A 19,363-nucleotide genomic window follows, 5' to 3' on the forward strand; every position below is an offset into this window, starting at 1 on the left:
TACTATGACATTGTCATTTGGTATTTATGTAGCACTAATTCATTGTGGATGAGTGAGTGAACAAAGATGGCTGACACATGAGTGGATTTTTATCAGCATCTGCATCATAAGACTAGCAAGTTAAAGGACTGCGATTGTTTAGAGATTTGGCCAGAGTAACATAGTTGGAGTTAGGAATAACCCCTTGAATCTTGGAGTCTTGTTTAATTAGTCCATCTACTGCTGATCATTTGCATTGTTTTGGATATTTCTGACCTAGAAATCATGACATTGGGATTGACCTTCATAGCCCAATGTGATATAGACCCTAGAAAATACCTGATTTATGCAGCTAAAGAATTCAGGTAACACTCAAGATCTCTATCGTGAATTCCCTCCCAAGTAGATACTCCCCTTGAATGTTTGTTTGTTTTTCTTACCCCAGGTAGAGTGTTTTACTTCCCTGTTGAGTTATTGAGATAACTGTAACTCTGTTGACCTGGCCTCAGAAAACTGGAGAGGACCCTGACTTCATTTCAGCACCAGTTTCTGCATCTTGTCAGGTCTTGTGTTTGTTTAAAAGATGATATATTTTGAGGTCAAATTAGTCTAAGCACCAAATTTAGGATTTTGTGAAAGAGAAAAAGGCAAAAGGGCAAAGGTTTGCAAAACCTAATGTGAAAAGAAATGTTTGTGTAAGGTTTTTTAAAGAATTAATGAAAACATGAAAGGTCATTGAAACACTGCCACTTGCAGGGCTATGAACCCAACTAACAGCAGTGTCTGAAAGCATGAGAACTAGAAAGTGCACATGCCCTTAAAGGCAAATGCAATGCAGCGAAGTCAGCCAATGGAATGTGTGCCAAAACTATATTTAGTTTTGGAAACTATAATTTCAGTGAGAGTGAAGTATATTACAAAGATTTTTTTTTTTGAAATCACAGAAGTACTGTCTTTTCAGAGATTATAGATCTGTGGGTTGAATAGGAACTCTTGGTCTCCTGAAGATAAATGCCATTGCCAATCAGGGAAATATTTTTAAAGCCTCTAACAGGTCTCTTAAGAGAAGCCAGACTTTGCTTGTTTCATAAGGACAGTGAAGTGAGCCTTGGGAAAAACTTCAGGTCTATTAAAGCTTACTCTTTAATTTGCCTTTGTTGCTGAGGGCTTTTAAGGTCACCACCATTTGCCTTTAAAAAAAAAAAATATATATATATTTTATTGAAGTATAGTTGACTTATAATATTTCAGGTACACAGCATGGTGATTCAGTTATATAAATACAAATATATTATTTTTTAAATTATTTCCCATAATAGGTTATTATATTAACTGTAGTTCCCTATGCTATACAGTAAGTCTTTGTTGCTTGCTGCATATCTATTTTTTAAATAGAAATATAGCATTCTATTCATACTAAGTCAAACAACTGGAATCTAAATGTCATAATTTTTTTAGTTAGGCAAAAAATCATAACTTTTCTAAAATATATGTTATACATATTTTTATATATGTATGCTGCTGCTGCTGCTGCTAAGTCGCTTCAGTTGTGTCCGACTCTGTGCGACTCCATAGATGGCAGGCCAACAGGCTCCGCCGTCCCTGGGATTCTCCAGGCAAGAACACTGGAGTGGGTTGCCATTTCCTTCTCCAATGCAAGAAATTGAAAAGTGAGAGTGAAGTCGCTCAGTTGTGTCCGACTCTTAGCAACCCCATGGACTGCAGCCCACCACGCTCCTCCATCCATGTGATTTTTCAGGCAAGAGTACTGGAGTGGGGTGCCATTGCCTTCTCCGTTATATATGTATACAAAGGCTTTTCTACTACACTTGATAAAGGCTTGAGAAATAACATTAAAAAAAAGAGATGGAAAAATTGGAGAATATAAACTAAATGAAAAGGGAGCACTGAATATGAAATAGAAAAAATGAAACAAACTAGATCAAAGTAAAAGATCATCATATAATCCAGTTGTTTTTAAACATGAATGCTCATGAGAAACATATCTGGAGCTCTGGAGAAAAAAGCAATACCTGAGCATTTGTGTTTCTTTAAAACTTTCAAGATAATTCTGGTATGCATCTGGATTTTAAAAAGTGATTATAGGTTTTTCTATTCAGCTCAGTTCAGTTCAGTCGCTCAGTCGTGTCCGACTCTTTGTGACCCCATGAATCGCACCACGCCAGGCTTCCCTGTCCATCACCAACTCCTGGAGTTCACTCAGATTCACGTCCATTGAGTCAGTGATGCGATCCAGCCATCTCATCCTCTGTCGTCCCCTTCTCCTCCTGCCCTCAATCCCTCCCAGCATCAGAGTCTTTTCCAATGAGTCAACTCTTCTCATGAGGTGGCCAAAGTACTGGAGTTTCAGCTTTAGCATCATTCTTTCCAAAGAAATCCCAGGGCTGATCTCCTTCAGAATGGACTGGTTGGATCTCCTTGCAGTCCAAGGGACTCTCAAGAGTCTTCTCCAACACCACAGTTCAAAAGCATCAATTCTTCAGCACTCAGCCTTCTTCACAGTCCAACTCTCACATCCATACATGACCACTGGAAAAACCATAGCCTTGACTAGACGGACCTTAGTCGGCAAAGTAATGTCTCTGCTTTTGAATATGCTATCTAGGTTGGTCATAACTTTTCCTCCAAGGAGGAAGCGTCTTTTAATTTCATGGCTGCAGTCACCATCTGCAGTGATTTTGGAGCCCAAAAAGATAAAGTCTGACACTGTTTCCACTGTTTCCCCATCTATTTCCCATGAAGTGATGGGACCAGATGCTTCGTTTTCTGAATGTTGAGCTATAAGCCAACTTTTTCACTCTCCTCTTTCACTTTCATCAAGAGGCTTTTTAGTTCCTCTTCACTTTCTGCCATAAGGGTGGCGTCATCTGCATATCTGAGGTTATTGATATTTCTCCTGGCAATCTTGATTCCAGCTTGTGTTTCTTTCAGTCGAGCGTTTCTCATGATGTATTCTGCATATAAGTTAAATAAGCAGGGTGACAATATACAGCCTTTTCCTATTTGGAACCAGTCTGTTGTTCCATGTCCAGTTCTAACTGTTGCTTCATGACCTGCATACAGATTTCTCAAGAGGCAGGTCAGGTGGTTTGGTATTCCCATCTCTTTCAGAATTTTCCACAGTTTCTTGTGATCCGCACAGTCAAAGGCTTTGGCATAGTCAATAAAGTAGAAATAGATGTGTTTCTGGAACTCTCTTGCTTTTTCCATGATCCAGCAGATGTTGGCAATTTGATCTCTGGTTCCTCTGCCTTTTCTAAAACCAGCTTGAACATCAGGAAGTTCACGTTTCATGTATTGCTGAAGCCTGGCTTGGAGAATTTTGAGCATTACTTTACTAGCATGTGAGATGAGTGCAGTTGTGTGGTAGTTTGAGCATTCTTTGGCATTGCCTTTCTTTGGGATTGGAATGAAAACTGACCTTTTCCAGTCCTGTGGCCACTGCTGAGTTTTCCAAATTTGCTGGCATATTGAGTGTAGCACTTTCACAGCATCATCTTTCAGGATTTGAAATAGCTCCACTGGAATTCCATCACCTGCACTAGCTTTGTTCGTAGTGATGCTTTCTAAGGTCCACTTGACTTCACATTCCAGGATGTTTGGCTCTAGATGAGTGATGACACCATAGTGATTATCTGGGTCATGAAGATCTTTTGTGTACAGTTCTTCTGTGTATTCTTGCCATCTCTTCTTAATATCTTCTGCTTCTGTTAGGTCCAGACCATTTCCGTCCTTTATCAAGCCCATCTTTGCATGAAATGTTCCCTTGATATCTCTAATTTTCTTGAAGAGATCTCTAGTCTTTCCCATTCTGTTCTTTTCCTCTATTTCTTTGCATTGATTGCTGAAGAAGGCTTTTTTTAAATCTCTTCTTGCTATTCCTTGGAACTCTGCATTCAGATGCTTATATCTTTCCTTTTCTCCTTTGCTTTTCACCTCTCTTCTTTTCACAGCTATTAGTAAGGCCTCCCCAGACAGCCATTTTGCTGTTTTGCATTTCCTTTCCATGGGGATGGTCTTGATCCCTGTCTCCTGTACAATGTCACGAACCTCATTCCATAGTTCATCAGGCACTCTATCTATCAGATCTAGGCCCTTAAATCTATTTCTCACTTCCACTGTATAATCATAAGGGATTTGATTTAGGTCATAGCTGAATGGTCTAGTGCTTTTCCCTACTTTCTTCAATTTCAATGTGAATTTGGTAATAAGGAGTTCATGATCTGAGCCACAGTCAGCTCCTGGTCTTGTTTTTGTTGACTGTATAGAGCTTCTCCATCTTTGGCTGCAAAGAATATAATCAATCTGATTTCGATGTTGATCATCTGGTGATGTCCATGTGTAGAGTCTTCTCTTGTGTTGTTGGAAGAGGGTGTTTGCTATGACCAGTGCATTTTCTTGGCAAAATTCTATTAGTCTTTGCCCTGCTTCATTCCACGTTCCAAGGCCAAATTTGCCTATTACTCCAGGTGTTTCTTGACTTCCTACTTTTGCATTCCAGTCCCCTATAATGAAAAGGACATCTTTTTTGGGTGTTAGTTCTAAAAGGTCTTGTAGGTCTTCATAGAACCATTCAACTTAGCTTCTTCAGCATTACTGGTTGGGGCATAGACTTGGATAACTGTGATATTGAATGGTTTGCCTTGGAGATGAACAGAGATCATTCTGTAGTTTTTGAGGTTACATCCAAGTACTGCATTTCAGACTCTTTTGTTGACCATGATGGCTACTCCATTTCTTCTGAGGGATTCCTGCCCACGGTAGTAGATATAATGGTCATCTGAGTTAAATTCACCCATTCCAGTCCATTTTAGTTCACTGATTCCTAGAATGTCGACGTTCATTCTTGCCATCTCTTGTTTGACCACTTCCAATTTGCCTTGATTCATGGACCTGACATTCCAGGTTCCTATGCAATATTGCTCTTTACAGTGTCAGACCTTGCTTCCATCACCAGTCACATCCACAGTGGGGTATTGTTTTTGCTTTGGCTCCATCCCTTCATTCTTTCTGGAGTTATTTCTCCACTGATCTCCAGTAGCATATTGGGCACCTACTGACCTGGGGAGTTCCTCTTTCAGTATCCTATCATTTTGCCTTTTCATACTGTTCATGGGGTTCTCAAGGCAAGAATACTGAAGTGGTTTGCCATTCCTTTCTCCAGTGGACCACATTCTGTCAGACCTCTCCACCATGACCCGCCCGTCTTGGGTTGCCCCACGGGCATGGCTTAGTTTCATTGAGTTAGACAGGGCTGTGGTCCTAGTGTGATTAGATTGACTAGTTTTCTGTGAGTATGGTTTCAGTGTGTCTGCCCTCTGATGCCCTCTTGCAACACCTACCGTCTTACTTGGGTTTCTCTTATCTTGGGCTTGGGGTATCTCTTCACGGCTGCTCCAGCAAAGCACAGCCACTGCTCCTTAGCTTGGATGAGTGGTATCTCCTCACTGCCGCCCTTCCTGACCTTCAGCGTGGGATGGCTCCGTCCTGTGCCCGCACAGCCACCGCTCCTTGGACATGGGGTTGCTCCTCCCGGCCGCCACACCTGGCCTTGGATGCAGGATAGCTCCTCTCGGCTGTTCCTGCGCAGTCGCAGCCTGGCACTCTCGGCCACTGCCCCTGACCTTGGACGTGGGGTAACTCCTCTTGGCCACCACCCTTCGGGCATTGGGTCTTCCCAGCTTCTGCCCCTGACCTCAGACGTGGGGTAGCTCTTCTCGGCTGCGCTTACTGTGCCGGTCCCAGCCGCCTGCACTTAGTGCGCTAATTTTGCTGATATAGAGTTCTATTATTTTTCTCTTGACCAATCATGATGCAATGGTATTAAGTGAGTAATAGTTACATAATCACAATAGTAAAGATGTTTATCAATTTTCACAATCAATAGCCAGACAGAAATAAAGAATAATTATAATTGCAAGCTATAATGGGAACATGATTAACTTTACAATATAAAGTAATTACATAAAATTTGGGGGGTTCAAGCAGAGTGATGTGGTAAGTAGAAGTGCATACAGGCACATGTTTTCATCCACCCAGTCAGTCTATGTCTTCTGGTTGGTGCATTTAATCCATTTACATTTAAGCCAGTTATCAATATGTATGATCCTATTATTGTTTTCTTAATTGTTTGCGGTTTTATTTTTTTGTAGGTCTTTTCCTTCTCTTGTGTTTCGTGCCTAGAGAAATTCCTTTAGCATTTGTTGTAAAGCTGGTTTGGTGGTGCTGAATTCTCTTAACTTTTGCTTGTCTGGAGAACTTTCAATTTCTTCATCAAATCTGAAGGAGAGTCTTGCTGAGTAGAGTATTCTTGGTTGTAGGTTCTTCCGTTTCATCACTTTAAATATATCATGCCATTCCCTTCTGGCTTGTAGAGTTTCTGTTGAGAAAGCAGCTGATAGCCTTATGGGAATTCCTTTGTAGGTTACTTGTCATTTTCCCCTTGTTGCTTTTAATATTTTATCTCTATCTTTAATTTTTGTCAGTTTGATTACTATGTATCTTGGTGTGTTTCTCCTTGGATTTATCCTTCCTGGGACTCTGTGCTTCCTGGACTTGGTTGACTATTTCATTTCCCATGTTCAGGAAGTTTTCAGCTATTATCTCTTCAAATATTTTCTCAGGTCCTTTCTCTCTCTCTTCTCCTTCTGGGACCCCTATAAAGCAAATGTTGATGCATTTAATGTTGTCCCAGAGGTCTCCTAGGCTGTATTCATTTCTTTTCTTTCTTTTTTCTATATTTTGTTCTGTGGCAGTGATTTCCACCATTCAGTCCTCCAGGTCATTTATCCATTCTTTTGCCTTAGTTGTTCTGCTGTTTATTCCTTCTAGTATTATTCATCTCTGTTTGTTCTTTAATTCTTCTAGGTCTTTGGTAAACATTTCTTGCATCTTCTCAGTCTTTGCCTCCATTCTTTTTCTGAGATCCTGAATCATCTTCACTATCATTCTTCTGATTTCTTTTTCTGTAAAGTTGCCTATCTCCACTTTATTTAGTTGTTTTTTTGGGATTTTATCTTATCCCTTTATTTGAGACATAACTTTCTGGTTTTTCATTGTGATTAACTTTTGTAATACAGTTTTTGTTTTAGCTGCTGTGAGACTGTGTTTCTTCTTGCTTCTTCTGTCTGCCCTCTGATGGATGAGGCTAATGGGCTTGTGTAAGCTTCTTGATGGGAGGGATTGGTGGTGGGAAAAACTGGATCTTGCTCTGGTAGGCAGGGCCTTGCTCAGTAAAGCTTTAATCCAATTATCTGCTGATGGGTGGGGTTGTACTCCTTCCCTAGTAGTTGTTTGGCCTGAGGCAACCCAGCCCTGGGGTCTACAGGCTCTATGGTAGGGTTAATGGCAAACTCCAAGAGGGTTTATGCCAAGGGGGACCTTCCAGTGCCCCTGTATCTGTGATGAGCCCCTGCTGACTCATGCCTCTACAGGAGGCCCTTTAACCCTAGCAGGTAGTTTTGGATCAGTCTCCTGTGAGGTCATTGCTTCTCTTCTCTGGGTCTTGGTGCACACAAAACTTTGTTTGTGCCCTCCAAGACTGGAGTCTCTGTGTCCCTCAGTCCTCTGGAAGGCCTATAATCAGATCTCACTAGCCCCCAGTGCCAGATTCCCTGGGAATTCCCAGTCCTTTGGTCAATTCCCCAGGCTAGGAAGCCTGATGTAGGGTTCAGAACCTTCACAATAGCACAAGAACTTCTTTGATATTATTGTTCTACAGTTTATGGGTCACCCACCCAGTGGGTATGGGATTTGATTTTATCGTGATTGCGCCCCTCCTACTGTCTCACTGCAGGTTCTTCTTTGTTGTTGGACGTGGGGTATTTTTTCTTTTTTGGTGGGTTCCAGCATCCTCCTGTTGATGATTGTTCAACAACTAATTTCAGTTTTGGTGCTGTCATAGGGGGCAATGAGTGCACATCCTTCTACTCTGCCATCTTGAACTAGAAGCCCCCTTTGCCTTTTTGATTATTGTATTAGTCTGAGTTTCCTATAGGCAAATAGAAATCAAATGGGCTATCACCTCAGAAATGTCTTTTTTCATCACTGTAGCTAAGGCAGCCCACAGTCCCTCTGTTTTCCACTCTTTATAGTATATAGTAGTCCTTGAAGTTATATATTAATTTGTTTATGTATTTGCCATGTGCCTGCCTTTATAATTTGATAAGCTCTTTGAAGGCAGAGATGCTTTTTTTTTTTTTTTCTGTTTACTGCTATATATCCAGCACAGAGGAAAATTCCTGGTGCATCAGTTGTTGCTCATATTTGTTTACTGTTTGAATAGATGTATAAAGCCATGATCACCCGTTTTAAGGCAAAACATTTCAAGAGATGCTTTGACTAGAACTTGGAGGTTCAAACATACCTACTGACAACTATTTGTGTATGAAAACTATTTGACTAATTTGAGACAGGTCAGTCAAGAGATTTGTGCCAAAGTTTCTTTCCCTAGAAGGATCATGTGTGAAAATCAGCATTTCGAAGGTGTCTTGTGGTTGCCACACAAAAGGGTCTCCATGTTGGAAAAAGTTTCATTTCCATTAGCAATAGAGCCTAAAAGCTGACAAAGGAAAAAAGAGGAGAAAAGGTCTTTCTCACCAGCAGGTTACTTTCATTTGCCTTTTTCAGTGTTATCAAAGGAAAGTGTCATTGAATCCAATGTCTACCTTTAAAAAGTTGATGATGTTCTTCATTAGACTGATAATTTGAGCCCTAGAAGAGAAAGAAGCTAGTTGACCATGGGTTAAATCTTTTCAAATAAAGAGAGGCATCAACAAAATATGGCATGAAAAGGCTCTCAGTCATCTTTATCAATTACTCTATTCCTCCAGGGTAGTTTGGGATTATGTTTTATCTGGCCCTTTCATTTCCAGTGTTTTTAATTTGCCTTTTAAACAACAGTAAATGTCAAACCAGGACACTTAAGCAATCTGTGAAAACAAATACTTTATCTTGCTGGAAATCAGTAATAATAAATCCATCTGGCTTATCCTTAGAAGTCTTAGCCTCTGGATCTGGTCAATCATCTGAAAATCCCACGACTCTCCTTTGGAAACTTTTTTTTCTAGCAAGATTCTGACTCAAAAAAAGTATATTCTCATCTTTGCAATGATTTCTCCAGTAAGTTAAAAATGTACAAAAAGGAAAAAAAAACTCTCTTTTAGTTATAGCCAATATATATTTTGGATCAATAATACTCATTTCTTAGTTGGTGGTCGCAAGGGATACATTAATGAATAAATCAAGAGATAGATTCCAAAACTAGTTTTAGCTGTATATATTCACTGCATCTCTCAACAAATCTTGAAACAGACTTTAAATACACACACACACAAACATATATATATCTCAGAACTATTTGGCTCAGTTGAGTTAAAATGAACTGAGCTGGAAATGGTGAATTTTGTGGTATGTGACTCATATTTCAGTAATGATGTTTTAAAAGATGAACTGAGCTAATTAATGTCACAGATGCAATTCAGAATAACAAATAACGTTACAGAGGATGACTTCAGTGTGTGAGGTGGCAAGAATTCTAGCTCCAGTAATCTCTCATTCATTCACTGACTTACTCATTTTTTTTTCATTTAAATGAGTGCCTACCTTGTATCAAGCATTGTAGAATATTCTGAGGATACATGATGAAGAGAACACGGTATCCCATATCATAGGCATATCATTTGTCATTTTTGTGCCACAGATTTCTCTATTTCTTCAGTAAATGGACTGGATACTGTGCTTTTCTTCTTGTATGAGTCTCATTGCTGGTAGAGATAGTAACAACTAGGTCAAAGAAAAGAGGCATAGATTTGAGGACATACTGAATGCATAAAAGATTGCCTTGGCACTGCTGAGCTGTAAGTGCTTCCTGTCAGTAAAGTATACATTTTTTAAAATTCAAGACTTTTTGAATAAAAGGTTTATGCAATCAAATCATAGTGGATTATTTCCTCAAATCATGCTCTTGGGGAGTTTAAGCATATTTTTTTCTATTTTCTTAATGATCCACATTTTGTCACATTGTCTGAGACAAATAAATTCTTTCTTGGCCCTCTCTGCTTTATCAACTCAATCTCCATTTAGAAAGACACCGTTTGGTCCAACATCAATTTGGAAATGCCTCAGGGATCATCTGGCTCAAGTTCACTGACTTTCCATTGACAAGAACTCATCTGGGCAAGAGGAGCCCTTCTGAGTAAGAAAAGGGAATTTAGTAACAGTAACTTCTCATAACCTTAAAACCTAGTTTTTCAGGGTTGGCCTCCTTTCACTTTATAGATAGCAAGAATTTGATGAGCTTACCACCACTCTAAGGACATCAAGCAAATCATAAAAGGCAAATAATGGCCTTCTACTCAATTTCTTATGAAGTTATGACAAACCTAGACAGCATATTCAAAAGCAGAGACATTACTTTAACTTAAGAGGAACATGTAGTAGGTAAAAAGTGCCCCCAAAGAACATGTTTAAAACACTAGATAGTGATACCGGGAAAAACATTTAAAGGTTTATCCTGGAGGGAAAAGGGCTAGAACTCTTTCAATGAGTGAAAATATGCACAAGAAACACACCTCTGGCTGCCTGATTCCCATCTGCATTCAGAAATTATGAAGGGAAAGTTCAAATTAAATGTATGACATTCCCGTTCATGTTTTAGGATGACTGTGATCTTTTGGTCTTCTTAGCCAGATTTCCTTGTGGCTCAGACGGTAAAGAATCTGCCTGCAATGCAGGAGACCTGGGTTTGATCCCTGGGTTGGAAAGATCCCCTGGAGAAGGGAAAGACTACCCACTCTAGTATTCTTGCCTGGAGGATTCCATGGACAAGGTGCCTGGCAGGCACCATAACATTGCGAAGAGTCAGACATGACTGAGTGACTTTCACTAGCCAGATTCAACATTCATGAAGTGCAAATGGGAAATAGATGGGTTTTGACAATGGACAGGTATGGGTGTGAATCACTAATTTATGAAATGGTAATAAGAATATTCACATCACAGTAATATTGTGTAGAAATTATCTGTGTAAAGTTCTTGGCGTGGAATAGGTGCTTTTAAAACATTAAGCCCCCTTTCCTCCTTTCTTCCACACCTGACTCCCATACCCAGACACTCCCAGTCTTGGCTATGTGGTCTAGATTGGGGTCCCTAACCTCTGGGATCTAATACCTGATTATCTGAGGTAGAGTTGATATAATAATAATAGAAATAAAGTGCACAATAAATGTCATGCACTTGAATCATCCCCAAACTACCTCTCTGTCCCCCAGTCTGTGGAAAAATTGTCTTCCACAAAACTGGTCCCTGGTGCCAAAAAAGTTGGGGATGACTGGTCTAGATCATGTGAATCAGATTTGTGTGACATTATTTGTCATGCGTCTTCCATAGAAAATATATTTTAAAAACCCAGTTCATATGATGTGTTGGGATTAACTTACTGGCTCCATCATTGACCACTTAACTTGTGTAAATCCTGGCTCTGCCATTTACTAGGTAACTTAGGTAAGTTTTTAACCTGTTAGCAACTTGGTTTCCTCATTTGAACAATGAAGATAATAGCTACACAGGATTAAATAACATAACCTATGTAATACACTTGACAAAGTACTTGATGCATATTAGGGGTTGGATTTTATTACTATCACTGTTACATTATTAGGTATTTGATTTGTAATGGTACATAGACAAGCTTAGACAAGCCATACTATGTGCCTTATTTTGTAATCCATGCTAATGCATTTTATTAATAGGTAATAATTATATGTTTGTTATATATCAGTGTGTTATTCACTCAGTCATGTCTGACTCTTTACAACCCCATGGACTGTAGCCTGCCAGGCTCCTCTATCCGTGGATTTTCCAGGCAATAATACTGGAGTAGGTTACCATTCCCTTCTCCAGGGGACCTTCCCAACCCAAGGATCAGACCTGGGTTTCCTACATTGCAGGTAGATTCTTTATCCTCTGAGCCACCAAGGAAGCCTATAGACTTCTCATAGTTATTAAGTCCATGTATCAGAGAAAGTACTGAGGCTCTCTGAAGAACTAAATAATTTTACCCAAGGTTGGTTGGTCTCCCTCCTCCCTCCATCTGTCTGTCTGTCTCACACAAGCCCCTAGGATTCAAACTTGATAATGTCCAACTCAAAGGCCATGCATTTAATGAAATAGCAATAGTTTTGATAAGCAGATGCCTGTATCATAATTGCTTTTTTTAGTTCTTCCACAACAAGTCAAATCAACAAAAACACCTTCCTCTGGTTCAGTTCAGTTCAGTCGCTCTGTCGTGTCCGACTCTTTGTGACCCCATGAACCGCAGGACGCCAGGCCTCCCTGTCCATCACCAACTCCCTGAATCTACGCAAACCCATGTCCATTGAGTTAGTGATGCCATCCAACCATCTCATCCTCTGTTGTCCCCTTCTCCTCCTGCCGTCAATCTTTCCCAGCATCAGGGTCTTTTTCAAATGAGTCAGCTCTTCGCATCAGGGGGCCAAAGGATTGGAGTTTCAGCTTCAGCATCTGTCCTTCCAATGAACACCCAGGACTGATCTCCTTTAGGATGGACTGGTTGGATCTCCTTGCAGTCCAAGGGACTCTCAAGAGTCTTCTCCACCATCATAGTTCAAAAGCATCAATTTTTCTGTGCTCAGCTTTCTTTATAGTCCAACTCTCACATCCATACATGACTACTGGAAAAACCATAGCCTTGACTAGACGGACCTTTGTTGGCAAAGTAATGTCTCTGCTTTTGAATATGCTGTCTAGGTTGGTCATAACTTTCCTTCCAAGGAGTAAGCATCTTTTAATTTCATAGCTGCAGTCACCATATACAGTGATTTTGGAGCCCAGAAAAATAAAGTCAGCCACTGTTTCCGCTGTTTCCCCATCTATTTGCCATGAAGGGATGGGACCGGATGCCATGATCTTTGTTTTCTGAATGTTGAGCTTTAAGCCAGCTTTTTCACTCCCCTCTTTCACTTTCATCAAGAGGCTCTTTAGTTCTCACTTTCTGCCATAAGGGTGGTGTCATCTGGATATCTGAGGTTATTGATAATTCTCCCGGCAATCTTGATTCCAGCTTGTGCTTCCTCTGGTGCCTGAGGATAATTCCAATTTTCTGAGATGCACAGGGTGAGAGCCAGCAGGGACCTGAAAAGCCAAAGATAATTAGAATGGGGCTGGGAGGTTGATTTATAATTATCGATTGAGCCCTTAGTCTTATGTGATATGAAATGTTCCAGCACTGGGAATACAAGGGGAAACCAATAAGTCATGGCTCTTGCTGCATGAAACTTTTAATCTTGGCAATGTCAGAGCTAGAACATACATAACTGCATTAATAAATACCATATAACTAGCATTCAGACAAGTGCTATGGTGAAGAAAAGGTCTGAGAGTAAGAGTATGTATAACATCTACCTAATTTAGCCCAGAAAGGAGAAGTCAGGGAGAACTTCTCAGAAGAGTGACATTTGAACTGAGACCTGGAAGGTGAGAAGGGATTTATTTTGCTCAAGTTTAGTTGACTGGGCTAGTTAGTATCCAAACCTGAATTATACGTTAGACCTATGATTCTCATTTCTGGGTTTCTCTCACTGCTCTATAAATCAACAAGTTCTGACAGTTTGCTTTTGCCAACTCCATGACACTGCTTTATAAAACCATTTCTATTTAAAAAGGGAGGAAATCCCTTAGATTTGGCTCCGTGATTCACAACCTGCTTATTATCTTTGAGTGTCTTATTTCCGTTCCTATATTTTTAAAGACATGATGGGAATTCTTTGGTATGTCTCTAATGTGTGTCATCACAAAGCAGTGAACTGTGAAAAATACCCTAGGAATTCCCAGTAAATTGTACAGGAGGCAAATGAAGGGCATCCAGCTATGAACCTGAACAGTTCTCTTTTTTCAACTAGATCCCTGGAGGTTCTTTCTAGAGCAAACCTTACCAGGATTTGGTTCTACATAACTTTTGAGGAGTTTGATCAGCTCCCACCAAAGGCATTTCTCTTGGGTTTGTTCTGTGGAGTTATTTGTATCTCAGGTATGTGCTCAGCCACTTTAATGCAGAATTAATTAAACACCAAAAAAGGTACCCTAAAGCATCATAGCCCTCCAGATGTTAGTGTCTTTTTCTGGCTTGAGCCTGTGATACACTTCTGTGTTTTGCTCATCAGTTACATAACCAAGTCCCAAGGGCAGAAGTTTCCTGAGGGGCAGAGTGGACTCCATTCTGAAGGAGACCCACGTGGGGGACCCAGCTGTAGCTCAGCTGCTGCTATGACAATGATGTCACCAAGCTTAGCATCTAGGCAGAATGTGCCATGAATCCTTCTCCTTTCTTTTAAAATGAAATACTGAAAAGCATTCTTTAGCCATTCTCTTGCCCTGTTTTTAAAATCTTTGAGATTGCTTTTTTGCTAAATGAATTCTTGGCTCTGGGTTTTATCAAGTTGTTAGAAAGAATGACAACCAATGGAAATAGTGAGAGACTTTATTTTGGGGGGCTCCAAAATCACTGCAGATGGTGACTGCAGCCATGAAATTAAAAGATGATTGCTCCTTGGAAGAAAAGCTATGACCAAGCTAGACACTATATTAAAAAGCAGAGATATTACTTTGCAACCAAGGTCCATCTAATCAAAGCTATGGTTTTTCCAATAGTCATGTATGTATTTGAGAGTTGGACTACAAAAAAGCTGAGCACCGAAGAAATGATGCTTTTGAACTGTGGTGTTGGAGAAGACTCTTGAGAGTCCCTTGGACTGCAAGGAGATCCAACCAGTCCATCCTAAAGGAAATCAGTCTTGAATATTCATTGGAAGGACTGATGTTGAAGCTGAAACTCCAATCCTTTAGCCACCTGATGTGAATAACTGACTCATTTGAAAAGACCCTGATGCTGGGAAAGATTAAAGGTGGGAGGAGAAGGGGACGACAGAGGATGAGGTGGTTGGGTGGCATTTCTGACTCAATGGGCATGAGTTTGAGCAAGCTCCGGGAGTTGGTGATGGACAGGGAAGCCTGGCATGCTGTAGTCCATGGGGTCGCAAAGAGTCGGACATGACTGAGTGACTGAACTGAACTGATGCTTAAGTAGTATAACAGAGTTCTACAAACTGGGTGGTTTAAAACAACAGAAGTTTCTTCTCTCATGGTTAAGGAGGCCAGAAGTCCGAAAGCCAGGTGTCAAGAGGATGGCTTACTTCTGGAGGCTCTAAGTAAGTAAGTAATTGTTAGTTGCTCAGTCATGCCCAACTCTTTGCGACCCCATGGACTGCAGCCCACCAGGCTCCTGTGTCCATGAGATTTTCCAGGCAAGGATACTGGAGTGGGTTTCCATTTCCTTCTCCAGGGTATCTTTCCGACCCAAGGATTGAACCCTGGTCTCCTGTACTGCAGGCAGATTCTTTACCGACTGAGCTACAAGGGAAGCCCTAAGGGAGGATATATTTCATGCCTTATTCCTAGTTCTGGTGACTGCTGGTGACCCTTGGTGTTCTGTGATTTGTAGACGCACCATTCCAGTCTCTGCCTCCATTTTCGCATGGCCTTTTCTCCTGTGTGTTTATGTGTGTCCAGATTCTCCCCTCCTTTCTCTTATAAAGACAGCAGTCATTGGATTTAGGACTCACCCTCGTTTAGTCTAACCTCATCTTAACCTAATTACATCTTTGAGGACCCTATTTCTAAATAAGGTAACATTCACTGATTATAGCAGTCAAGACATGGACATATCTTTTGGGGGAGGATACAATTCAACCCAGCACACGAGGTAAAAAAACCCTGCTCTCTGTTTAATTTTCCTTCCCTTTCTATACTGACTGAAGGCACAACTGAACCATTATACAGTGTAAAATCTAGTGGTTAGTGTTTATGGAATTTTAATAAAAGCATATCCAGGAGGTGATGAGCATGTTCTATATTTTAATTATGGTGGTGGTTTGATAGGTACACATAGCTATCAAAGCTCATTGTTACAGTTTATTGTATGTAGATTATTCCTCAATAAAGCAGGTAAGAAAAAATATATCCCTGAGGCACAATGCCAACTGTTTTTCTTTTCTCCTTTCTTTTCTATGCTCCATCCCATCTTGTCAGTAGAAAAACATACAGGACAAATAGGTTCCCCCATTTCCATCCAGATCCTGGGGAAAAAAATAAAATTTTCAGAGGAAAAAAATCTATATTATTTAGTTACTTTCAAAATCAAAAATACTGACAAATGTTTGGACTATGAACATTTTAATTAACCAAATATTAAAAAATTTTTTACATTATTATATAATTCTCCATCTTCAAAAGTAGTTCTAAAACATATGCTATGGAAAGGTTTTAAAAACTACTTTAACCACAGCTGAACCATGTACCATGTTCAGAAAAAATTCACTTCCCTTAAGATTCCAAGTGCACCTTCACCCACAAGGACAGAAGAAAGTAAAACAAAGAAGGAAGGCCATTGGCACCAAAATGCACGTTCAAAAATGTTTATAAACACAAATTAAGTTTAGTTATCAGTTAACTTGATAATATTAATGTTATTATTAAAAGTGTCTTGCATCATTTCAAAGCCAAAAATGAAACTGATGATGGTCACTCATTTCAGATTTGGTGTTGGAAAATTCTTTCAAATGCTAGTTGCAGGTAAACAACAATTGTTTGTTTTATGCTTTGGTCCCTAGAACTCTGCTAAGCACATCTAAACTGGAACTTAAGATTTTTATATAATCTTGCTTTTTACCTGCCTCCCTAAGGGGTATCCTGAAAACAGAAGAGTTGATATTTAGAAATACTGTATTCATACCAGTTGGAAAAATCAACAAGTAACAGGGTAGAACACTGTGTTTATGCAAACCTGCTTTTTAAAGTTGAGAGGATAAAGATAAAACACTAGAAAACATAGAATTGAAACTGCTGGTTGCTCAGTCATGTCCAACTCTTTACAACCCCATGGACTGTAGCCCACCAGGCTCCTCTGTTCACGGGATTTTTCCGGCAAGAATACCGGAATGGATAGCCATTCCCTTCTTCAAGAGATCTTCCCCACCCAGGGATCGAACCTGGGTCTCCTGCATTGCAGGCAGATTCTCTATCATCTGAGCCACCAAGCGGAGAAGGCAATGGCACCCCACTCCAGTACTCTTGCCTGGAAAATCCCATGGACAGAGGAGCCTGGTGGGCTACAGTCCATGGGGTCATGAAGAGTCGGACACGACTGAGCGACTTCACTTTCACGCATTGGAGAAGGAAATGGCAACCCAGTCCAGTATTCCTGCCTGGAGAATCCCAGGGACAGAGGGGCCTGGTGGGCTACCATCTGTGGGGTCTCACAGAGTCGGACACTACTGAAGCGATTTAGCAGCAACAGCAGAGCCACCAAGGAAGCCCCAGAAAACATAAACCATATTGCTAATATTTACACAGAAAATGACAGAATGAATGGTGTTAAAAGTGGCTTTTTAACACAGAAATAGGCATTTTTCCCTCTTCATTAATTTTGCTTTTTTTTAAGGTCATAATTGATAAGAGATGGTGGAATTAGACACACAAAGTTGGGGGAAAGTGAGAAATATGAATAAGAATAGTCATTTAGGTTTCTGTATATACTGTCTGAAGAAATTGTCATAGATCTTGTTGTTAACTAGACGAGTATGAAAACTAGGTGCCTGTTTTAAAGGCAACTGGGTGCCTTTTAGAGTTTTAAAGTTGTTTTAAAGGCAACTGGGTGCCTGTTTTAAAGAGAGAGTTCATGGTTCCAGTTCTGGGCAATGTGAAACTCATCCAAAACACTGAGTCAAGAAACTGACCTGTTGGTATATAAATGTAATAGAGGGCAAAGAATTTTCTACACTCTGCTCTGACCCAAACTGTCTTTCACTTAACTGAAAAAGTGCCCTGCCTTGAAAGACCATATTGGTATTATTTAGTTGATATTGACAACATCTCTAAAACTTGGAGAGGGAGGTGAAAATCCCAGCTAGACTCTTCACTGGGTTGACTATGAGTCTTTTTCTAAGAGTTTTAAACAAAGGTTTCATTAGCAAATTAGAAAGATTTGAGTAGATCCTTTGAGTGTAAGACCAGGTGAACTCACATTAGGGATGGTCCTTCAGTATAGCTGGATTCATCAAGTAATTAAAAAATATAGATTTTTGTATAGATGATAGTACACCCCCATCACTCTGCTTGTTCTCTCCAGGATGCTCTATGCTAGGCACGCTGCATACATTAGGTCCTTTACTCATACTCAGCCTTTTTTTTTTTAATTTAAATTTATTTATTTTAATTGGAGGCTGTACTCAGCCTTTTGAAGTGAACATGATTTTGTAGACTGGGAAGTGAGGATGAAAATTGTAAAGTGATGTGCTCAAGGTCACACAGCTAGATAAGAAATCAACAAATTGAAATGCATCCAGAAATGGTCCCAAAGCACTTCCAAATTGAACAGCTTCTTAATCTGCACTTCTAGTCCTGCAAGAGTTAGTAGTTGAGGTTAGATCACATGGATCTGAGTATTAGCTCTGCCACTTAACTAGGGAGTTAGATGCTTCTAGATCTTGTTTCCTTCATCTGTAGAACTGGGGGGTTAACTATTATAGCTGTGGGTGCCTGTATCTATTGATCTGGATAGTACATGCATAATTTCACCCCAGTGCCTGCCGCATAGGAAGTTCCAACAACTATTATTTGTTCTTATATTGTTATAAGAACAATTGATTAAAGGGTTAGGAGCAAGCCGAGTAGATAATCTTGAATATAACACTAAATTTAAGTTACCAGATAATATGAACATGTTTGGTGCTTTGTGCTTTTTCCCTTTAGTGTTTGCATGAATATTTTTTCTGGATATCTCTTTTGGTATTATAATATTAAATTGTCATATAAGGTAGAGAGTCAAACTTATATCTTAGTCTTTTCACCTCACAGTACCAGTTAGGACTCAATCTCTCAAATACCGTTTTATCCTGTAAATTGTTATATTCACTATCTAGAGAATACCTATGATACCATTTCCATCTTTTGAAAATGATCATTGTTCCTCAGTGCTGGGTTGGTGTTTAACAAAGTGAGTTTTTGCTGATATTACCCATATAAGATTATCCTGCAAAACAAGATTTATTTCCACTGACATCCATCATTTGTAGTTTAAGTTCTTGAATATTATATTCATTCAGGGAGATCCTAGAATATGAATTTTAAAAAACCACTCTTGCTTCAGCTGCAAAAAAGAAAAAAATCCTAGCTTAAACTCAAGAAGAATTTTAGGCATGGGGTAGTATGACTATTTAATTAGAATTCTTAAGGTCTGTAAAAGTTCTTCACCTGTTTCTCATATATTCCATGTCATACAGATTAAAAT

Source organism: Capricornis sumatraensis, chromosome X (genome assembly GCF_032405125.1).
Source record: "Capricornis sumatraensis isolate serow.1 chromosome X, serow.2, whole genome shotgun sequence".
NCBI lineage: Eukaryota > Metazoa > Chordata > Mammalia > Artiodactyla > Bovidae > Capricornis > Capricornis sumatraensis.